Here is a 17,560-nt window from a genome sequence, read left to right as displayed (position 1 = left end):
ATTATTATGTAAGTTATTTAAGGGTAAAATTGATAGAAAAATAAATTATACTGAAATCAATTTTTTTTTTATATATTATAGATTATAATCTTCATTTATTTTATCTTGAAAGACTCAATTTTTTATTTATTTCTCCTTCTTAATGCATTATCTATTGAGGTGGATAAATTGAAAGAAATTATAAGTGAAAATTTGGTTGAAAAGAGTTTTCAACTCTTATATTTCTTTAATTTTATTGTTTTGTAGATGAATTTTTTTTTTAAGATTTTGTTTTGAAATTTGAAAGAAAAGAGAGAGAGAGGCTGCTATGAAAAATAAGATGGTCAGAACAATGGAAAGGTTTTGCTGTTAAGAATTTATTTTTATCATAATTCTAAAATTTCCTAGTATAAAGAATTCAAAAACTTATATTAGAGATTGAGTTTGAAGAATTTTAAAAGATTTATATAAACTTTTCAATTATAATATATGTTGTTATAATATTTTAAAATTTTAAAATGTCAATGATAAATATTCATGTATTATTTTTTATAAAATTATTTTTTTTAATTATTTAAAATTTTTTTATTTTTTATTTAAATTTTTTTTCTTCGAAATGCTCCCTTCCTCTATTCTTCTTTGTAAAAATTCTTCTAATTTACAAAGAGAGTATAATTAAGCTTATTTATGTCAACAGTTCGCTTCATGGTTACTTTAAGTGTGCACTAGAGGAGTCCGTTAAAGACATTTTATCTCCATAAGTCTAATTAAGTTGGTCGTTTCTTCTGAAAGTTCTTCATCAGTTTGATTTCAATTCAACACTTTGTCAATGGATCAATAGTATTATGTATTTTGCCTGACTCTTTATTTCTGCCAATGGTTCGCTTCATGGTTACTTTAAGTGCACTAGAAGAGTCTGTCAAGGAGACTCTTTATCTCCCTTATTATTCTGCCTATCAGCGAAAGGGGTGCTCAACAGGAATATCTTGAAGTTAGTGAATTCTGGTTCTTTAGATTTGATCAAGGGTCCTAAGCAAATCAAAGTTCCTTCTCACATTTTCTATGATGACGATGTTTTTATTTTCTCTAAAGGTAATAGACCTAATATAAGGGCTCTTGTCTGTGTCTTCAAAGAATACTATTTAGCTTCTGGTGAAGTTGTTAACTATGTGAAGTCTTCTATCTATGGAGGGGTTATGTTTACTTCTTGGCTTAGTATATTATCGAATTTATCCGATTTCACCATAAGCACCACTCCTTTTAATTATCTTGGGGTGCCCATCTTTAAAGGAAGGCCAAGGCTAAATTTCTTCAATTGATAATCGATAAAGTCATCAACAAACTTACATCATGGAAAGGTCCGCTTTTATCCTTTGTCGGTAGAGTCGAGCTTGTTAAATCAATCATACAAAGTATGCTCATTCATTCCATGTTTATCTATGTGCGGTCGGTTACTCTTGTAAGATATTTGAAGCGTGTTGCTCGAAACTTCATTGGTGACTCTTCTAAGAGTAAATATGTCGCGGTGGCCTGGAAAACTATTTGTAGACCAATTTCTGAAGGTGGATTAGGTGTTAGATCATTGGTTTCTCTTAATGAGGCCATCAATCTAAAGCTTGGTTGGGATCTTTCAATTTAGAGGAACCTTGGGCAATTCTCCTTAGGCTTCGTGTTTTAAGGAAGAATAAAATCATTAAGCATCACATTTTCTCCTCGACTTAGTATAGTGTCAAGAGTGAGATTCCATTGACACGTGATAATTCTTCTTGGATCCTCAACAATGACAACTCGGATAACTTTTGGTATGATAATTGGTGTAGTTCCCCTTTGATCCTAGACATGAGGAACATGACTATTGATGAAGATTTACATGTCAACTCCTTCATCATTAATCACAATTGAATTTGGTCGAATACCATTTCACCCTCAAAATTGTTTTTGGTTTGGAGGTTGCTATTCAACAAGCTTTCGACTGATGGCCAATTAAAGAGAGGAAACTATTGTGTTCCCTTCCAAATGCAGCCTCTATAATCTTGTTGAAGAATTTGCGTATCACAATTTCTTTGAGTGTACCTATGTGGCTCACCTTTGGAATTGGTTAATCAAATCCTTCAAGATTAACACTCGGATTCACAATTGGGAGGACGTCTGGATCATTTGCAATAGGTTCTGAAGAAACTAGGACCTAAGACTCTAAAGTCAAAGGTTCTGAAGAAATCAAAACCTAAGACATCAAGATATAAGGTTTTGAAAGGTTTAGAACCAAAGGACAAGATGCATTCAAGACAACAAACTTTCAAATCAAAAGTCTTGGATGATCATAAGTCTTACTATATGAGAGCTACTACTACAAATAACACATGTCATATCGTACGCGAAATGGATTTCACCTCGGTTACAATGTCAAGGTAACGAATGGTGAAATGGATTTCACCTCGGTTATGTGTTTTCCAAACTAGCACCATATACCTCTCGGTTTAATAACAAAATCGAGGGAAAAGATATATATATATATATATATATATATATATATATATATATATATATATATATATATATATATATATATTACACTATTTACACAAAATATTAAAGTAAAAATATATAACAAACTTTGAATCTGATTCATCGTCATGCTGTCAGTGAAGAACAAATGTTGGACCCTCGTTTCATTGAATTTTGGGAAAGATCAAATGTTTGATGCAATATATTCTCTATTGCTTTTGCATTCATTTGTTTCTGATATAAAAAAATATTAGATAAATAAACTAAATATTCAGTTACGAGATTTTGTTAGAACACAAACCTTGAACCAATTATTTTTTTCTGCACTTGCAACCCATCACATAAATCTTTGACAAAGTAAATACACTCTCACCAACCACATATTAAATAAACCTAAATATTTTCTACTCTTGCAATCTATCACATTGATACTTTTACTTTGTAAAATCTCATGGCGCTTTGATTAAACATAAAGGGTTTCACAACAACGTTTGAGTTTCTTGTGAATTCACTACTATCAAATTTTAATATTCAGAATGATTTTATAATTAGCGTTTAAGGTTTCACGAGGATCACTAATGAGAGTGTCTTGAGCATTGATACTCATTAAATGAAACACAAAGATTTGTTTAAAGACGGTGAAGAAACTGAATAAACACATTTATATTTTACCTCTGATATTACTCAAACCGAGGTAAAATGTGTTTATTTTTAAATTAAAAAAAAAAAAAATTCAATCCAAGCGCCACATACCTCTCAGTTTCTGTTAAAAACCATGTGGGAAGCTTTTTTTTATATTTACATTGTTTACACAAAATATTAAAATAAATTGTTAACAAATCAAGAGTTTGACAATGAATTCTTGGAGAACAACCTATCTTTTCAAATTTCTAATAAGTTATTTGTTCCAAATAAAATAATTTTTTTCTGTACTTGCAATCTATATTAAAGAGATTTCATTATGTTGAGCAAATATTTTCATGGCAAATGCTTTCACATGAAAGAGAACATGAAAGAGAACGTAAAAGAGAAATGAATAATTGTTTTTAGGAATAAATTTCTCAATATTGTTAACCGAGGAAAGCAATCAATTTCTCAATATTTTCTTTGATTAACAACATAGGAAGTTTAGTACAAAAATATAACAACAACATCAACATCAACATCATTATATGAGATAGATTGCAATGGCAGAAAAAATGTTTTGTTCAATATTAAAGAACATTGAAGATTTTTTCTATCTTGCAATCCATCTCAAATAATGATTTGTAAGACTTTGGAGCCGCTACATATAAGTTAGGTTTAAGGTAAAATCTTATTAATGAGTGCTTTTATAGTAAAATATGATAATCTAATCCTTCGATTATTAAATAAAACCGAAGGAATAAATCATTAATATAAAAATTAAAAATTAAATAAAAATAAAGACACCATTTTTAAATAAATAAAAACATAAATTGTTGATGTTGGGATTTGAAGCATGTCCTGAAATATTTTTCCCCTTGGTTTTAATTAGAAACCGATGGGATATGTGGTATTTATTAAAAAATAATATAAAGCATGGTACACCTTGACCTTTTACCTCGGTTTTTGGTTGGGTGAGGTAAAAGTTTTGTCATAAAATATAATATTTGTAGTAGTGAGTTAAGGTACAAAGTAAGAAGAAATTTGTCAAAACTAACCCCAAAGGACCCATAAGACTATGGGTACCTAAATCTGAAATTGTTTTTGCAAAAAATACGCTTCAATGGAGAAGCAAAGCAGTGGTCATGGTACTTGGACAGTGGATGCTCACGACATATGACAGGAGAAAAGCATATGTTCCAAACCCTAACTCTGAAAGAGGGAGGAACTTCGGGATTTGGAGGAAACTAGAAAGGAAAGATCATTGGTACGTGTACTATTAAAGCTGGAAGTTCAGGAGCTAACAATCCATCAAAAGCTGAATGTTCAAAAGCTATCAGAACTTCAGAAGTCGGTGGTCCAGAAAGTGATCAAACCTCTGAAGCCCATCCAATTGAAGAAGATTATGAAGAAGCTCAAGATGGCTCCTCATAAGCATCATAGTGCAATAAGACATTCAAGTACAAGTCTTCACATCTAAAAGAGTTAATTATTGGAAACAAAGACAATCCTATAAAGATAAGGTATGCTTTCATAAAATAACACTTAATGTTATGACTACTCTCCATGGTTGAACCTACTTCTGTTGATGAAGCACTTTCTAATGATGGATGGATTGTGGCAATGCAAGAAGAGTTGAATCAGTTCCGAATGAATGATGTCTAGGATCTGGTACCCAAACGCCATCAGAAGAACATCATTGGAACAAAATGGATATTCAAAAAGAAGTTTTATGAATAAGTAGAAGTGGTAAGAAATAAAGCTAGACTTGTGCTCAAGGCTACAATCAGCAAGAAGGTATATATTTCTCTAAAACCTTTTCACATGTTTCAAGGTTAGAGGCAATCAAGTTACTTCTCTCATATGCTACTAATCATAATATTATTTTATACCAAATCGATGTTAAAAGTTCTTTTTTAAATTGAGTTATTTCTGAAGAAGTGAATGTAAAATAACCATTGGGTTTGAGGATCTAGTCCATCCAGATCATGTTTTCAAACTTAAGAAGTCACTCTATGGACTCAAACAAGCTCCCAGAGCTTGGTATGAGAGATTGGGTAATTTTATATTAGAAAGTAGTTTTTAAAAAGGACAAGTAGACACTACACTATTCAGAAATAAACTTAAAGTTGATATCTTAATTGTCCACGTATATGTGGATGATATTATCTTTGATTATAGTAATGCTTTCCTTTGCAAAGAATTTTCAAACTCAATGCAGGTTGAGTTTGAGATGAGTATGATGGGATAGTTGAAGTTATTCCTTGATATTTAAATCAATCAATGCAAGGAAGGAGTATATGTTCATCAGACAAAATACACAAAATAGCTTCTGAAGAAGTTCAAGCTAGATGATTGCAAGATCATGACAACTCCTATGCGTCCAACCTGCAATCTAAGCAAAGAGGAAAGTAGCACCAAAGTATGTCAAAAGTTGTATACATGTATGATCGGATCTTTACTTTATTTAAGAGCTCCCAGACCAGATATTTTGTTTAGTGTCTCATTGTGTGCAAGATTTAAGTCATATCCTAGAGAGACTCACTTAACTACTGTTAAAAGGATCTTTAGGTATCTGAAGGTAACAACCAATATAAGGTTGCTTTATAAAAAATCCCTAGAGCATAATCTAGTTGGATTATGTGATGCTGACTATGTTGGAGATAGAATTGATAAAAAATCCACTAGTGGAAGTTGTCAATTCATAGGTGAAAACCTTATATCCTGGGCTAGTAAAAGACAAGCAACTATTTCTTTATCCATAGAAGAAGCATAATGCATTTCAGCTACAAGCTATTGCACACAGCTACTCTTGATGAAATATCAGTTGGAAGACTATCAGATAAGTGGAAGCAGTATTCTTATTTTCTGTATTAATATTGTTGGTGTAAGCCCTAGAGGACAATACTTTTGGTACTTGAATCGAATTATTTATTAATAATAAAAGGCTTTTTCTTTATTATGTTTGTTTAATAAAGTCCCTAGAATAGCTAGTCCGTTTAATGTATCAAGTGTGACTTAATCATGAGATCACATTAAACATAAGGACACTATTCTTAAAGTATCTGTAGTCGAGCTTTATTGTGAAGTAGGATAACATTAAAGCATTAAGACTATTATGTATATAGACTGATGATCACATCTCATGGATCATGGATAAGGAGTTATCAAGTCTTAAACATAGGTATGAATATTAAGAGTAATATTTATACTGGATTGACCCCCTATGAGAATACTATATAGAATGTTATGCAAAGTGTCATAAGTTATTCTCATGGTGATAATGGTGTATACCACCCTTCGACCTGAAACCACTATGGACCCTAAATATAGAGTCAAGTGTCTTATTGTTGATCAAACATTGTCCGTAACTGGAAGACCATAAAGACAGTTGATGGGTACTCCACGAAGCATGCTAAGGGACATGAGTGACCTAGATGGAATTTTCCCATCCTGCGTAACAGGATAGATGTCTATGGGCCCAATATTAAACTGGACAAGGATGACATGGTCTATGTCTTGTGTTCAATATAGACATAAGGGCAAAAGGGTAATTGTACACATAAGTATTATCATAAAAGGATTTGTCATATCACATGACATTTTCGTGTCTTGGATAGCAGTGATGTGTTGCTAGATACCGCTCACTGTTTATTATGTTAAATACGTGATTTAATATAATTGTCAATGCCGCGAAAACCTACAGGGTCACACACAAAAGGACGGATTGATGAGAGATAGAGTAACTAAGGAACACCATAAGGTACAGTGCACTTAAGTGAATTGTGGAACATCGTAAGGTACGGTGTACTTAAGTAGAATACGAAATATGGTAAGGTACCACGCGCTTAAGTGATTTTGGCATATTATAAGATATGGGCCACATACACTTAAGTGGGCTTTTTAGCTTGCAGCCCACACAAGTGGTTCTATAAATAGAACCCTTGTGCATAAGCATTTGTGCAGTTGCAATTTCGTTTCTCTCTCTCTCTCTCTCTCTCTCTCTCTCTCTCACACACACACACACACACACACACACACTCAAAGTCTTCATTTGTAGCAGCTAGCACTGATATTGAAGGAATCTGTTTGTGTGGACTAAGTAGAGGCGTTATCATCGTTCAACGTTCGTGATCGCTCCGTAGATCTGCATCAAAGGTTACAATCGCCACAAGAGGTAACGATTCTACCACTGATCATGCCCATTCGTAAGGATCACTAAAGGAGAGATTTTTTAAATTCCGCTGCGTTTTGGATCGCTCTTCTCCTTCAGTGGTATCAGAGCCACTTACGAAACCATGCATCTGATAGCTGTTTATTTTCTGTATTAATACGGTTAAAAGACAGAACGAATCAAAGAATAAATGAGTAATTAAATTTGGCATCATGTGTGTACTGTAACAACCCATTTTTTTTAGTATTGAATTATTATACTATTATTATTATTATTTTAATTTAATTATGTGGAGTATTAATTAATTAATTGGTGTATTAATTCATTATCTAGTGGATATAAGAAATAAGTAAATAATTGAATTAATTAATTAAATTGGTGACATAGTGAGTGGTTAATTATTTAAATTTAAATAGAGGTATTTAAATATTAGGTATTATTGGGCCTAGTGATTAAATTAGATGATTTAAGCCCAACTAGAATACTATTATAAATAGTAAGAGGTGGAGGGAGTGAGAATTAGAATTCACTTGAGCACTGAAGGCAATAGAGAAAGAGGAGAGGAAAAGTAAAGAGGAGTCAGGGTTTCCATCAAATTGACAAGGTAAGGGGGGAATCCTTATTATTATGGGTTAGTATGATTGGGTCAATGGGTAGGAACATGATTTTGGCTGAAATCCTTAATTGACATGGTTTTGGAATTATTAGGTCTTGATAAATACTCTTGAACTGTGATGATTAAATTATGCTAAAACTGTGAATGAATATATAATTGGATGAGTCATAATTTTCTGAACGTATAGCTTTTTACGAAATCGAAATCAGAGGTCCGGAAGTCCTCCAACGATGAAAAATGTGGGGAAATCTGCATTCTGCTTCGTGTTAGTGCAGGAACAGCTTTCTGTTTTGCGTTAACCGGTTAACCCAGGGCGTTAACCGGTTAACACTGTTATAATATTGAAAAAAATTGAATTCTGTCTTGCGTTAACCGGTTAATCCAGGGCGTTAACCGGTTAACACTGTTATAATATTGAAAAAAATTGAATTTTGTCTTGCGTTAACCGGTTAACCCAGAGTGTTAACCGGTTAACACTGTTATAAATTGCCAAGAAGCACATTCTGTTTTGCGTTAACCGATTAACCCAGGGCGTTAACCGGTTAACACTGTTTGGAAAGTGAAAAATTGATATTTAAATGTTGTGTGCATTTTGGAATGAAATCTATGTGTACATATTTGATGATTGGCCTATATTAGTGAATAATATATTGTATGAATGTGTATGTATACCATTATTGAGTTGTGAATGATTTATGCGTATGGATGTGTATATGTAATCGTAATTGATGTGTTGTGATGAATGTGTATATGTACCAATTGTGAGTCATGGTGATATGTGGGATGTTAAGACGGTATATAGATGGTCTTAATTGCATATGTGTTGGTATGTGTGCATTCATTCATAGCATGGTTGACTTCATTGTGGAAGTGGTTAAGCGGTGATCCTTCATTAGAAACAGACGTAGCAGACGTTAATCCTTAATTGGGATTAGGCGTAGTATTTAAACGGCGATCCTTCATTGGAAACAAACGTAGCAGACGTTAATCCTTAATTGGGATTAGGCGTAGTATTTAAACGGTGATCCTTCATTGGAAACAGACGTAGCAGACGTTAATCCTTAATTGGGATTAGGCGTAGTATTAAGCGGTGATCCTTTATTGGAAACAGACGTAGGGCTTTGGTCTTGTCCGGATCGGAAGCGTGGCTTGGATTCTAGATATTGAATCGGAAAGCGGTGAAACTTTGAGTTCACATTGAGGTACCACATGCATAGAGTCACATTGTCTTGCATTGAGTCGTCCATAGTTATGTGATCATCGAATGCCTGTATTGATGTGAATGTGATGTATGTTTGAAATATGTGAAATGATTGTTGGTTAATATTATTGACGTGATTATACCAAGTGTGATGAATTCTTAAATTGTGTTTTAATTCATTGTGTCTTATTATGCTATTTCATAATGATTTGAATTCTCACCCTTTCAGTTTGAATGTTACCTTTACATGGGTATCGTGCAGATACTACAGAGTAGTATTGCTGGAGTAGGGGGACGGTAGCTCGCTTAAGATTAGCGGGAGAGTTTCCGTATTTAGTTTGAAATTAGGTAATGAGTCAATGCTCTGGTCATGTAACACTGGGTAGATTAGTGGTATTGAACTCATATCTTATTTTGATATGCTTTATATCATTAATTGTTTTATTTTATTTGAAGTGATTATTGAGAGATGATCATGGTATGGGACATGGATCATATTATGAATTACATGAGTATTCTTTATTTTCCGCTGCGAACGCATATTGCTTGAATATTCATGATGAGTGAAATGTGTTATTTGGAATGACCAGGTGTATTGTTGGTTTTTGAAAGTTTTAAGTTTCGAAAACGTCAATGTGACGCCCTTTTCTTTATATGCGTGCTTAATTACTCTGATTATATGCTAAATAATTTGGGGTAGAAAAAGGGGTGTTACATGTACAATTTGGATCGATCAAGTTATATATATCATATAAGTAATTCCGACGTTAGTATGGTGAAGAGCGATACATCGATCGTCCATAGGTTACGCAATTGCGATCGATCAAGTTATATATATCATATAAGTAATTCTGATGCAAAATATGGCATATATGATAAAATGTTTCTGTTTCGTTCATTCAAACACTTAATGGTTGTTTTCCTTTGAGCGATCAATGGTCATTTGCTTCTTGATCTGACATTAGTATGGTGAAGCAATGACGTGTTGATCAATCATACTGAATTAACAATCGAGGTGTGTTTGACGGTATGAAATTGGTGCATTAGGGTTAATGACGGCACAAGGGTTGTGCTGTCAAAGAGTTATGCGAATAGGGTTGTGACTGCGCAAGAGTTATGCTTTAAAGTATCAAGTTTTGATGCGAAAAACAACGTCGATTTCAAATGAATTGTTCATTAAAAAATTTAGTCGGGGCGCTGCCCCTACAACTCCGCAAGGGGGCGCTGCCCCGTTGATCGGTCAGCGGAACCCCCATCCGCTGACCGGGCAACGGACCCCCGGCTAACTCTACGTAGTGTGATTGGTCGCCGAAATTTAATTTGGTTTTAATTAATTAACAAAATTTAAATTAATAATAATAATGTGGTTATTATTATTTTCTTGTGGTGATCGGTTATGGCCTTAGTTTTCCTTTATTTTGTTTTGGGATTTTAAAATACGACCTGTGTGTCGTTCCTCTCTTTTAATCTTTTAATGTAACTTCTTTTCTCATCTCACTCCCTCGTATGTAAAACGATTTTCTTTTATGTAATGTAATGTTATGAAGAAAGAGAAGAATATAATATTAAAGGAGGACAACCTTGAAGATCTTGCTTGGAGAAGCTTAGATCGTTATTAGGTTAGTTTAGGTTCTCTCATTGACTTGGGAGAACAATTGCGCTAGGGGCCATAACTGTTTCATTATGTATGTTGATGCATGTGAGAGACGATTTATATGATAAATAAGTCGGTGAGATCAGAATAATTGCAAATTCCCTCAAATTAAATATTAAGTTTATGCTTTCCAAGTTTTAACACTCATCAAGACTAGTATCGGATAATGTAGGTTTCGCCTACGCGAGGTGCATGTTCTATATTAGTAAGATGCAATGGGATAATTGTAATATCCAATTGCTAAAACAATGGGTCAAACTTAACTAAACAAATTAAAATAAGATTATATATGTTTAGAAGCAAGAGTTGGAAATAATTCATGTGATGAATTGGAATAAGGAGTTATTCACCCAACTAAAATATTCGAGAGTTGTATTAGATACAATTGGAAGGAGTTCCTACCTAAATAACCTAGTTTTGTGTAATCCGCCTACGCGGACTTAAAACAAAGTGAAATGTGGATCTCGACCCACTAGAAAATCTTCCAACGGGATTTTCCGAATCAAATGGTGAGGGTCATTTGTTTTGAGTAAAATAGTGGGAGCATATTTAATTAAAGGCCTAATTAAATATGTTATTGATACTTATATTTTCATGTAGATTACCATGACAATAAACACCTCTAACAACATTTTGCGATCAATCCTTGACAAGGAAAAATTGTCTGGGACAAATTTTCTGAATTGGCACCGAAATCTGAGGATTATCCTCAAACATGATAGAAAGTTGTATGTCTTGGAGAAACTTGTTCCTGAAGAGGAACCTCCTAGCTCTGCACCTAAGGCAGAAAGAGATGCTTATAAGAAGCATGTCGATAATGCCAATGAAACTGCTTGTCTCATGCTAGCTACCATGAACTCAGAGTTGCAAAAGCAACACGAGAACATGGCAGCGTTTAATATGATCGAACACCTGAAGATGCTCTATTAAGAGAAAGCAAGGCATGAAAGGTTTGAAGTTTCAAAAGCCCTTTTTCAAGGCAAGTTAGTTGAGGGAGCCCCTGTAGGTTCCCATGTGCTCAAGATGATTGGGCATGTGGAAAACCTTGAGAGGTTGGATTTTCCCCTCGGAAAGGAACTTGCGACTGATTTGATCTTGCAATCGTTGCCAGATAGATTCAGTCAATTTGTCCTTAATTTCAATATGAATGATATGGACAAATCTCTTCCTGAACTGCTAGCCATGTTAAGAACTGTTGAGCAGAATATGAAGTCAAATGGGAAGTCCATTCTGATGATCGGAAATGGAAAGAGACAGAACAAAAGACCCACCATACAGGGTGATAAAGGGAAAGGCAAGGAAGTTGCCAAACCCAAACCCACTATTGCTGCTTTGAAGCCTAGTGGAGGCATAGCAAAGGAAGACACCTGCTTCCATTGCGGTAAGACCGGACACTAGAAGAGAAACTGCCCAAAGTACCTAGAAGATAAGAAGAATGGAGTAGAGACTTCAACTTCAGGTATTTTTGTTATTGAAATTAATTTATCTACTTCTGCATCATGGGTAGTAGATACTGGATGCGGTTCTCACATTTGTACCAATGTGCAGGGGCTAAAAAGGAGTAGAGATTTGGCAAAAGGTGAAGTTGACCTACGAGTTGGCAATGGAGCAAAGGTTGTTGCTTTAGCCGTAGGAACTTATGTATTGACTTTACCTAGTGATTTAATAATTCAGTTAGAGAACTGTTATTATGTACCCGCAATTAGCAGCAATATTATTTTCGTTTCTTGTTTGGATAAGTTTGGTTTTTCATTTATAATAAAGAACAATTATTGCTCAATTTATTTGAATGATATATTTTATGCTATTGCACAGATGAACAATGGACTATATGTCCTTGATCTTGAAATGCCTATTTATAACATTAATACTAAAAGGATGAAACCTAATGAGTTAAATCCAACTTACCTTTGGCATTGTCGATTAGGCCACATAAATGAGAAACGCATTTCCAAACTCCATAAAGATGGACTCTTGGACTCTTTTGATTATGAATCATATGAGACATGCATATCTTGTTTAATTGGAAAGATGACAAAGTCTCCATTCACAGGAAAAGGTGAAGGAGCTAATGATCTTTTGGCCCTCATACATACTGATGTATGTGGACCACTGAACATACCAGCCATAGGAGGTTTTCAGTACTTCATCACATTTACTGATGATTTTAGTAGATATGGTTATGTGTATTTAATGAAACACAAATCAGAGTCCTTTGAAAAGTTCAAGGAATTCAATAATGAAGTACAAAACCATCTAGGTAAGAATATTAAAACTCTTCGATCAGATCGAGGTGGTGAGTATTTAAGCCTAGAGTTTGATGACCATCTAAAAGAGTGTGGGATCCTATCCCAACTTACTCCTCCTGGAACACCCCAATGGAATGGTGTATCTGAGAGAAGAAATCGAACTCTGTTAGACATGGTTCGATCCATGATGAGTCACGCCGATCTTCCAAACTCCTTTTGGGGACATGCACTATTGACAGCAGCTTACACACTTAACCGTGTTCCATCCAAAAAGGTTGAGAAGACACCATATGAGATATGGAGTGGTAAGAAACCACATATGTCTTACATGAAGATTTGGGGTTGAGAAGTTTATGTGAAACGACAAATTTCAACTAAGCTTGAGCCCAAATCTGACAAATGCTTATTTGTGGGGTATCCTAAAGAAACAAGAGGGTATTACTTCTACAATCCTTTTGAGGGCAAAATGTTTGTCGCTCGAACTAGAGTTTTCCTAGAAAAGGATTTTATTTCCAAAGGAATCAGTGGGAGGAAAGTAGAGCTTGAAGAAATTCAAGAATTACAAAGCGTTGATACACCTATGGAGGAATTAGAGCAGGAAACGCAAGTAGTTATGGAAGAGCAACCTGCTCAAGTAGAACAAGACCAGCGTAGGTCAAGCAGGATACGTCACCTACCGGAGAGATATGGATATCTCATAACTGATCAAGGTGATGTATTACTCATGGATCAAGATGAGCTTGTGACCTACCAAGAGGCCATAACTGGTCCCGAGTCTGAGAAGTGGCTAGAAGCCATGAAATCTGAAATGGATTCCATGTACACAAACCAAGTTTGGACCTTGGTAGAACCTCCTGTAGGAGTTAACCCTATAGGATGCAAGTGGTTCTTCAAAAAGAAGACTTATATGGATGGTAAGGTACATACCTATAATGCAAGACTGGTTGCAAAAGGATATAAACAAATTCATGGGGTTGACTATGATGAAACCTTTTCACCAGTTGCAATGCTTAAATCTGTTCGGATTTTACTTGCTATCGCTGCATATCATGATTATGAAATATGGAAGATGGATGTCAAAACTGCTTTCCTTAATGGGAATCTTCTTGAGGATGTGTACATGACACAACCTGAAGGATTTGACATACCAAAAGAAGCCCAAAAGATATGTAAGTTACAAAGATCAATCTATGGATTGAAGCAAGCTTCCAGAAGCTGGAATCTTCGTTTTGATGAAACAGTAAAACAATATGGATTCATTAAGAACGAAGATGAGCCTTGTGTCTACAAGAAGGTTTGTGGGAGCATGATCATTTTCCTAGTATTATATGTAGATGACATATTACTCATTGGAAACGATGTCCCTACCCTGTAACAAGTAAAGTCTTGGTTGGGGAAATGCTTTTCTATGAAGGACCTAGGTGAAGCAACCTATATATTAGGAATCAGAATCTATAGAGATAGATCACAAAAACTGCTTGGCCTAAGTCAGAGTACATACATAGACAAAGTGCTAAGACGCTTTAATATGCATGATTCCAAGAAAGGATTCATACATATGCAACATGGCCTGTGTCTATCAAAAACACAATCCCCTTCAACTAAGGAAGAAAGGGATCGCATGAATAAGATTCCATATGCATCTGCAATAGGATTTATCATGTATGCCATGTTATGTACTTGACCAGATGTCTCGTATGCTTTAAGTGCAACGAGTAGGTATCAATCTGATCCCGGTGATGCTCATTGGGTAGCTGTCAAGAATATCCTTAAGTATTTGAGAAGGACTAAGGACTCATTCTTGATATATGGAGGTCAAGAAGAGCTTCTTGTAATTGGATATATCGATGCTAGCTTCCAAACAGATAAGGATGACTTTAGATCCCAATCTGGTTATGTGTTTTGCTTAAACGGTGGCGCTGTGAGCTGGAAAAGTTTAAAGCAAGATACAGTTGCTGATTCTATAATCGAGGCCAAGTATATTGTTGCCTAAAGTGTAGCAAAGGAAGCTATTTGGATCAAAAAGTTAATTAGTGAACTTGGCATAGTTCCTAGCATTGTGGATCCCATTGGTCTCTATTGTGATAACAATGGTGCTATCGCACAAGCTAAGGAGCCTAGATCTCACCAACGATCCAAACACATACTTAGGCGTTATCACCTCATTCGAGAGATAATAGATAAAGGAGATGTGAAAATATGCAGAGTACCTACACTTGACAATATTGTTGACCCACTGACAAAGCCTCTTGCGCAGCAGAAGCATGATGGCCATACTAGTTCTATGGGCATTAGGGGTATGCTTGATTGGCTCTAGTGCTAGTGGGAGATTGTTGGTGTAAGCCCTAGAGGCCAATACTTTTGGTACTTGTATCAAATTATTTATTAATAATAAAAGGCTTTTTCTTTATTATGTTTGTTTAATAAATTCCCTAGAATAGCTAGTCCGTTTAATGTGTCAAGTGTGACTTAATCATGAAATCACATTAAACATAAGGATATTATTCTTAAAGTATCCGTAGTCGAGCGTTATTGTGAAGTGGGATAACATTAAAGCATTAAGACTATTATGTATATAGACTGATAATCACATCTCATGGATCATGGATAAGGAGTGATCAAGTCTTAAACATAGGTATGAATATTAAGAGTAATATTTATACTGGATTGACCCGCTATGAGAATACTATATAGAATGTTATGCAAAGTGTCATAAGTTATTCTCATGGTGATAATGGTGTATACCACCCTTCGATCTGAAACCACTATGGACCCTAAATGTAGAGTCAAGTGCCTTATTGCTGATCAAACATTGTCCGTAACTGGATGACCATAAAGACAGTTGATGGGTACTCCACGAAGCATGTTGAGGGACATGAATAACCTAGATGGAATTTGCCCATCCTGCGTAACATGATAGTTGTCTATGAGCCCAATATTGAACTGGACAAGGATGACACGGTTTATGCCTTGTGTTCAATATAGACATAAGGGTAAAAGGGTAATTGTACACATGAGTATTATCACAAAAGGATTTGTCAGATCATATGACATTTTCGTGTGTTGGGTAGCATTGATGTGTTTCTAGATACCGCTCACTATTTATTATGTTAAATATGTGATTTAATATAATTGCCAATGCCACGAAAACCTACAGGGTCACACACAAAATGACGGATTGATGAGAGATAGAGTAACTAAGGAACACCGTAAGGTACAATGCACTTAAGTGAATTGTAGAACATCGTAAGGTACGGTGTACTTAAGTAGAATACGAAATATGATAAGGTACCACGCGCTTAAGTGATTTTGGCATATTATAAGATATGGGCCACATACACTTAAGTGGGCTTTTAGCTTGCAGCCCACACAAATGGTTCTATAAATAGAACCCTTGTGCAGAAGCATTTGTGCAGTTGCAAAACTCTCTCTCTCTCTCTCTCTCTCTCTCTCTCTCTCTCTCTCTCTCTCTCTCTCTCTTTCTCTCTCTCTCTCTCTCTCCCTCTCTCTCTCTCTCACTCACTCACTCACTCAAAGCCTTCTGTCATACGGTGAACTGACTTGGGGTGTTTTGCTTTTAATCTCAATGTCGCGGATAGCAAGAGTCGCCACCGACTTTTCTTTTATCCAATAAGGAAAGGTGGAAAAGAACAGGAAAGACCTCAATAGATTTTGGGTTCGGGAGGTACATTATACAAAGGGAAGGTATTAGCACCCTTTGTATCCATGGTTATCCATGGGCTCTTAATTGCTGGATCACTTATGTTATTTTTCTTGTCTGAAAAAGTGCTTGTGAACGGCTTAGAAAATGTTTTGAAAAGAGGGTTTAACTTTGTAATGATTCTCGTATGAATGTATACAAAGTGGTTATCTCGTTTAGTTTTGAAAATTGTTTAGAAAAACATAACTCGGTAATGATTCTAGTATGAATGTATACCCAGTGGTGATTTTCCAAAAGAGGTTTTGAAAGGTGTGAGGTGTTGAAAATATTTTAGGTTATGATCCAGTAATTGAGAGTTATACCTTCCTAAGGTCGTTATGAACGTTTCCTATCCTTATGAGGGTAAAACTGTCCTTACTATTGAGAAGTAAGTAGTTTTATCCTTTGGATGTAAAAGGGTCATCGTAGGGTCATCGATAGGTCATTGAAGGCAACAGTTGTAAGGATACCTTAGCATTCGGAGGGATGATCATCATTTAACCGCAGGCTACACCGAAGGGTCATCGAGGGACGAAATCATATATTCGAAGGCAACATCCGAGGGACTATGATTTATTTTATGATGATTTAATCGAAGGGCCATTGCTAAGTGTATCCCCACATTCGCGGGACATGACCGTAATACCGTAATATCATAAGGCAAAAGAGAGGTCCAAGATCACATATTTAAAGGCCGCATTTTAAAGTTAATTAGGTGATTATGATGAATCTCCACATTAAAATCAATACATTAAAAATAATACATTAAAATTAATACATTAAAATTAATTATTAAAATTAATTATTAAAATTAACACATTAAAATTAATTAAGCAATTTAGGGTGAGCCTCCCCAAG

The sequence above is a fragment of the Lathyrus oleraceus genome, chromosome 2, assembly GCF_024323335.1.
Source record: "Lathyrus oleraceus cultivar Zhongwan6 chromosome 2, CAAS_Psat_ZW6_1.0, whole genome shotgun sequence".
NCBI lineage: Eukaryota > Viridiplantae > Streptophyta > Magnoliopsida > Fabales > Fabaceae > Lathyrus > Lathyrus oleraceus.
The sequence above is the reverse complement of the archived record's forward strand: the minus strand, read 5'-3'. Positions refer to the sequence as shown.